Source organism: Amblyomma maculatum, chromosome 1, assembly GCF_055883805.1.
Source record: "Amblyomma maculatum isolate TAMU_Amacu chromosome 1, ASM5588380v1, whole genome shotgun sequence".
NCBI lineage: Eukaryota > Metazoa > Arthropoda > Arachnida > Ixodida > Ixodidae > Amblyomma > Amblyomma maculatum.
The window spans coordinates 146,769,005-146,776,812 of record NC_139344.1 but is presented as its reverse complement, the minus strand read 5'-3'; positions in this window follow the sequence as shown (position 1 = coordinate 146,776,812).

Here is a 7,808-nt window from a genome sequence, read left to right as displayed (position 1 = left end):
AAGCTTTCGCTGGTACGGGCTCCCTCTCCTTTTTTTGTTTCTTTAGTTGTTCGAGAGGAAAAGTAGAATAGGTAAAATGGGCTTAGCCGTACCGATGGATTGGATCGCGGCAAAGACACGTTTTATAGCGTATGCAGATGGAAATGAGTAGAACGCGACAAAGCGAGCGCTTACAATCTTCGCTTTGTAAAGCATATGCGCTTAGGTAAAAGGACAAAATATTTACAAATGCTGCTCTTAACAAGCACCGCTTATAGGCCCTTAAATGCATGTACCATGGGCTTGAAGCATCGTGTTTAATTCATTAAATTTCGTACCTGATGCTCATCCTACTACTTTGCACTAAGGACCTATTAATGCCTTTAAAATTTAAGCACCATAAAAATATGCAGCACTACACTAAGTAACTGAACTAATAAAGGTTTACTCAGTAACCAAGATATATTATTTTTTCCTGTACCTAAACGCGAAAAATAGCGACCTTCAGAAAATTCACAATGATGCACCGATATTTTTGAAATGCTTTCATATCGAAATATGAGACAGGAATGCCAAGCGATTTATAAACTTGAGGAGAGCTCGATTAGTACGCTCTAGGTCGTATTCTGAGCTGGGAAGAGTAAATACAATCGCCAGCGCATTCTTTATAGCATTCTTATAGCTTTATAGCTTTCGAACATTTACCCACGGGAAACCTATCCCATGGAGATGCTCCGCAGTTTCTGTCACGGTGCACTGGCAGCGGATGCTGTTTATGCAACGATGCAAAGGCCGCAGGAAAACGATCGAATGCATGACGCGAGGACTGCATAGAAACACACGGCTAGCAGACGACGCGGCCTGCTCCCCTCCCGGATTTACTTTCAACTCCGCCACCAGTGACGTGGCCGTCGCTTGTCTTTAGACAGTTTTAGTTTCACGTGCGTACAGAGTTACGCACGCCAACGTGAGAAGTCTACGTGCGCTGCGCGCATTTCGCCAGGGCTACTTTTAGTTTGACGTACGTGGTGTACGTGAAGCAAAATGTATGGACCTTTCATACAAGCCTCGAAAAACTGTGCGTACGTGTTATGCTGCGCCATCTAGTCCAGATGAACAAAACTAATTTTGTTTAGTCGAGCTGCCTTGAGCCGAGCCACGCTGCGGCCGTAGCCAAGAGTCGGTCGAATTGGAAATTGCTGTTATAGTGCCTAGGCACTATATTGCTGTTCTCAAAGTCGTTGCTCTACAGTGAACAATTAGCAGTTCGCGCTATGCCTTCAAGTATTTTGTGCAATCATCAGGTCGTGTCGCATATCCTCTCACGTCGCATTCTCTCACGTCGCATTCTCTCACGTCGCGAAGCATATCCAGATCGTCGCTTTTGGAAAAGCGAATTCGCTAGGCAACAGAACAAACAGAACTCATGCTTACAACTTCACAACCTTCCCCCTACAACGGATTGGCTCTGGTTGGCTGCCGGCTTGCATCTGACACTCTAGCCACTTCTCGCTCAACTCTGGTCTGGCGTGATCTCGCGAGATCGTTGCTATGACGACGACAAACGCTTCTGCGTCAGGCTTAACAGTTGAAAAATCGTCCTTCTATCTAAAAAAAAGGCTATTTGTCACTTGAAACTTTACGCGAGGGTAAGATTGGGTAAGCTGAAAGCGAATACAACAGTTTAGAACACGATATCGCGCCGAGGAATTAGCCGCGAAGCTGTTATTGCTGTGAAGCGTGCGGGCAGGGCGTCGCCATGTTGTCAAGTCTACGTGCGCCAGCAACGTGAAGACGCCAACGTGAAAATCCGAATCTCACGTACGTCCGTAAAACTCCCGCAGACTCTTCACGTTCTGCGCATGCGCACTGGTCACACGTAGGCGCTTCACGTACGTAAAGCTCCCACGTACGTGAAACTAAAACTGTCTACTTTCTGCACATGCGCACTGGTCACACGTAGGCGCTTCACGTACGTGAAGCTCCCACGTTTGTGAAACTAAAACTGTCTTTTGTCGTCGGCCGTTCGCAGCGGCGCCGTCGCCTGTGTGGACGTGGTCGAGAAGCTGGAGAATCCAAGCGCCTGGGCGAGCATGGCGTTGTATGCTACTGGATGAAGAAGGGAGCAATGCGCAAACTTTTGCAGTCCTGGCGAAGTGCCCTGCTCTGCTCCCGAATGGTCTGGGGAGGGAGTATAGGCAAGCCTCTCATGTTTGTAAACAAAGGTGGCGCTGCGATCGGCAGCGACAAGGGGTGTAGGCAAAAACGCAGCGTGCCTACACTGCGCCAAGCGACACCGCCTTCGAAACCAGTTCGCGCGTGCATGTATTCTGAAGCGTAAGCTTTGATTGTGCGTAGATGTAGTTTGATCTATGACTGGAGAGTAGTTCAGTACTTTACTAGTCGATTACTGCTGGAATTACCTGGCGAACAGCACTGCATTGGCTTCCTTCTCCGTGGCCTCGACAGAGCGCGGCTACGAAGGCAACGTTGGACTGTAGTAACTGATTAAATTAAATGAAAACGAGAAATCACAATTAAGTAAAACTAATATATTGTGAACACTGTCCAACTTCCGGGCCTATTGTTAGCGCATGCAAGGACGATGATATAAATGATTGGAAGTGCGTTTTTCACATGACGACTATTTTGATGGGTATATACATATATGTTTTCTGCTGCTCCCAGCACCTTCACTCTAAAGAACAATATTACCATCAACTATACTGAACTAGAAATCATATTTTTAGCTCACTGTATACCAGCAAATTAAGTCATAGAATTTCACTGAATAAGAAGAACTCAATCTTCTAGTTCTTTGTAACATTCGCCTAGTGAGGCGCTGCCAACTTGCTTTATCCTGCTCGATAAAGAGACGTTCGACGTCTGTTTAATACCGTTTATGTCACACAGACGTAGTGTAGGGTCATTCACATTTTAATTTATACATGAAAGCTCGTAAGAATGCTGTATTTGTATTTTTTTTTTTTTTTTTTTTTGCTATGAGCGCAAATGCAATGTTCTCCACGATGTCCACGATCACTTGCAGCGCAATTTGCGCGATCTGCTGAGCATTTTTTAATATACTGGGGAAATTGTTATCCAAATGCGCGTCATCTTATTCGGCCTATTTTTCATCCCTCATAGACAATTCCACTTTAGGACATTAAACCTAATGTACTGTATATACCACAACTAAATATCTTGTTCGATCAGAACTGGTTGTACGCGGTGAATTCGTTCAGTATGATCTTAATGACCTTCAAAGATAAAATTTAATACTCTGAGAAATAGCGCTGGTTGACTTTGTCCGAATCCTAACGATGTTCACTCGATTTCTAGGACCGTTGATGAATTGCGTGTCACTTGTTAAAATTCGGGAAAGATAAAACAGAGAAAAGCTACTTCGCTACTATTGGCCTGTTTCGGCAATATCGTGCTAGAGTGACCGCTCAAGGTAACTGCAGTTGCCTTTGCAGCAGCTTTTGCGTCCTTTTCTGTACGAAAATATGTGCGGGTAGTAGCACAGATTAGTGGAACTCACAGCGCGGTCTCCTAGCTGCATTCGATTACGATCATTCGCGCATGGAATATCCCGCCTAAACTGCTTATGGCCTGGTAGTATATACACCAAAACGTGAACGAGCTGCAGGCGTTTGTTATTGCGCTATTCGCCATGTGGCCGAAAAGCAATCACGACAATTAGGAGTTGCAAACGAACTGATCAAGTTTCAGTGCAGAAGTGCAACGCACGTTAACTGCCAAGGCAATCTGTCGACGAAGGGTCTACTATTGTCGCGCTCAACGCCTCAGTCATTCGCTCTCATCTTTATCCGACCGCAAGAAACAAGTGAAAACAGGTGCCATTTTCTTTTTTGTGCCTTGGTGGCGCAACCAACCGCACCACACATTGCAGGAATATCGTTAATTATGCTCGAAAACGCAGCAAGCGCTGCGCATCCAATGCAGACGGCCCATGCTTTTGCCTACACCACGAAAGTCACTGCTGTCGCCAGCGCCGCCGCATCTTCACTGACGTCACGGGCTGACGCTTGTGTATAGGGGAAGATACAGTTTATTGGCCTCGAGATCGAGCAGAGTCGCCACCCAGCGACATAGTGGCGAACCCTGCTCAGTGTGGATGCGTGTTCGCGTCGCGTGCCAGCTCGCAGTGATTTACGCGCGCGCGTGCGGCGTGTACAAGAGTGTTTTTTTTTTCGCCGCTCCTGCGCGCTTTTGCTTACTTATCTGCCTCTTGCAAAAGAAATATGAACAGGCTATAACCCTACGCTTCATTAAAAAAATAACACTAGTCCATATCGAGTATGTCACGCTGGAAAGGACATATCATCAGCCGCGGTCTTCGGCGCTTGAGATTTTTTGACAAGCGGTGTCTCAAAGGAAGCGCTGCTGTCGTTAGGCGTCATGTCAAAGCAAAACATATCGCTGCCGTCCATACAACTAATGCAAACACTCAAAAATCGTATTTCCCCGTTTCTGTTTGGAATACCGTAGCTTCTGAAACATGCGACCGCAGACTGCTGCATAGCAAAATCCAGTTTGAACAAGCCACTCTGTGCCTTATGTATCCACGATAGTTATCCGATTATCTTATTTTTATTTTTTTTTTTTTATCCTGTCAAACCTCTGTCCCGGTGACTCAGTGGTAGGGCGCTCGACTGTTGATTTCGAGAACGGAGAGTTCGATCCCAGCCGTTTTTAAAGGTGCTCCTCGGCTTTGGGATTTGACTGCACATTAAACACTCCCATGTGGTCAACGATACCGAAGCCCGCCCCTACATCATCCGTCATACAGCCCGTGTTGCATGGCGCGTTAAACCCATATTTGAATTTCTTTTCTTCTTTTTTTTTGTTGTGTTGAAGGCTTCCGCGCATCCGTAACAGGGATAGTTAGCACATTTCGCTTTAGAGAAATGCTAAAACGTTTGAGAAACGAATCCTTCCCAGCACCTGTTACACTAAATATTACATAATAAACATAGATCAATGTAGAGTCATGAGCAATAGGAGCTGGAACAAGTTTTGAGCATTCATTTATTGATTACTTCATAATTATCTCTGACTAATCAAATGTTTTCCGTTTTTTAACAATTTTTCCTCTAGATGCATAATATCCATAGGTCGTGCTCATATTTAATAAATAAATACGGAGAATATTAGCAATTGCATGCATAATGTTTCTTCTATCTCATATAGTTCATGACTACACTGGTAGCTCATTAAAATCATTAGAATTCCTTCTCGCCTGTGCTGTATTTCGAGTAAACTCATTGTTTCAGACAATAGGAGTAAAATAGCTTCATACGGGCTTAACCGTCGGTGTTTAGTTGGAGAATAAATACATATTTATAGTCGCATGATAAAATGAACGCCATTTCTTTCAGTTTATTTTTATATCTGGCACCTGTTCTGGAAGTAATCGTTATATTTTTCTTGGCATAAGATTGAGTCACTGCTCAACAGTAATTACAATGATAAAGAAATTCCTTGCCAGAACATGACAGCGACCAAGCGCAGTTTTTACGATGTCTTCGCAGCTACTGGTTCGTAGCTTGCACTTTAACGTGACTGAAAATTAATCGCTGATAGTCCCAAATTTCTTCTAGTGTGTAAATGTTCTGTCACACGGTGAAATTCATTGCCATTGCGATAGTGTGGATCAGCAGCCGCTGGCTGCTGATCCACACTGTCGCAGCTACGGTGGCGTCACCCCTATAGGTCGATTTCGCGGCAAATAGGATAGGGCCGAAAGATGAGCTGGGAGTGGAAGATGATGGGGGAAAGATGAGTGGGAGGCTTCAGAGCAGGGTCATAAGGTCAGTCTTCTCCTGTAAGCGTGGAAAGTCGAGGGTAGCGCAATGCGGTTCGGGCAAGTGGCGCCATCTTGCGTGGCAGCGGCAATCATTGGCGCCGGTGCACGCGCTAGAAACTCTCCCAGACTACAGTGTTCTAGAAGGTCTTCTGTAGTCCTGGTGAAATTGCGCAACAAACACGACGCAAAAGTAAGAGGGACACGTAGCACGGGACGAGCGCAAACTACCAACTCTTTATTCAAGGAAAAAGGGAACAAATTTATACTCTCGGCCACTCAAGCGTTCATAGCTCAATCGCTTTCCACCCCTCTGCCATCAGAATTCATGAATGACATGGCTCGGCAAGTATGACTAAACACCTTAAAACAAGGGTAACTAAAAATCACTGATAAGAACCTTAGCAAACGCAGTCAGTCAATCGTAGCAAGGCAAAATCAAGTACTCGAAGCAAAAGCAGTCAAAGGAAACAGAGTCAGGTATGTGAAGCAAAGGCAGTCAATCGCTCGTAGCAAAGGCAGAGTCATGTATGCGAAGCAAAAGAAGTCAAAAACAAACAAACAAACAAAAACTTAACAAGAACGAACAGGGCAAACGTTAACGAACAACCTGTATCAATAGCAGTCAGTCACTCGTAGCAAAGGCCGTGTCATCTATGCGAAGCAAGGCAGTCAAAATCTAAAACGTTAGACAATGTAAAATAAAACTGATTACTTTATCACCTAAGACAGGTCGTCAAAGCAAGTAACAATCAGTTGACCTTGGGCCTCGCGATTGAAAATCAACTCATGCGTGCAGCGTGCGGCCCAAGAGGTCATGTCACACGTGCCTAATTTTCATACCCTAAATGCCGTTTTCAAAAAGGCTAATTCATTTCTGTACAGGACGACTGACGCGTCACTAACGCAGTTACTATCGTTCTTTATAAAAAACGCTTCCAAAATCTCACGTGCATTGGCACTACTGCCCCTGCCAAGAATCTTTATCTCATGGAGCCGTGGCTGACATTTGCAGGTTCTGCAATGCTCAGACAAATTTGTGCTAATATGTTTACCGCCTAATGAACGTTCATGCTCCCCTGCACGTTCATTTATGCAGCGCCCAGTCTGGCCTATGTAGGCCTTTCCACAAGTCAGTGGTATGGTGTAAACTACACCTGTCGCGCATTTGACAAAAGGCTTCGTATGTTTTTTGGTACAGCCACCTTTCCTTTCTTTCTGCTTTGCGGTGCGTGTGCACAGCTGGCCTAGCTTCTTTGGTGCCAAGAACATCATGGGTACTGAGTACCTGCCGGTCACTTTCTTCACGTTGTGCGCGACCTTATGCATGTAAGGTACCACGACCGGTCTTGTACCATTGTTTGGAGCCCTTCTGCGCGCTTTTCCCTTCAGCTTCTGAAGCAGGGATTCGCTTACTGCCGTCCGGATCGCACAGGGGTAGCCCGCCGCTTCCAATCGAGACATTTGGTTTTCGAAGCTTTCACTCATTTTGTGCTCGCATGACTTCATGAGTGCGGACTCAAGACAAAGGGTAGCAATGCCTCTTTTGACCGTCTTGGAGTGTGCCGATTCAAATGGTAGAAGATCCTTCGCTACCCTGGGGTGGTACATCCAACACAGATGATTATTGGAAAGGGACAGTTGCAAGTCCAAAAACTGTAAGGTGTTTGCTTTGGGGGCTTCATGCGTTAAAGTCAAGCCCTTACCCAGTATTTTAAACTGTTCTAAAATTTTAGTTCGTCAACTCAGTAAAATCCCCATCATCCTGCTTTAAGAAAATTAAAATGTCGTCTAGATATCTGTACACTTTTAAAACTTTCATGCCTTCTAATGCAGTCGTCAGGGTGCGGTCAATATAGGATAAGAAAATATTACACAAAACAGGCGCCACGCAAGATCCAATCGAAATACCTTGTCTTTGTAAGTAAAACTTGTTGTCATATTCTATAAAAGTGCTGTTAAGGTAGAATTCAAGAACAGTGATAAAATTGTCTGCATT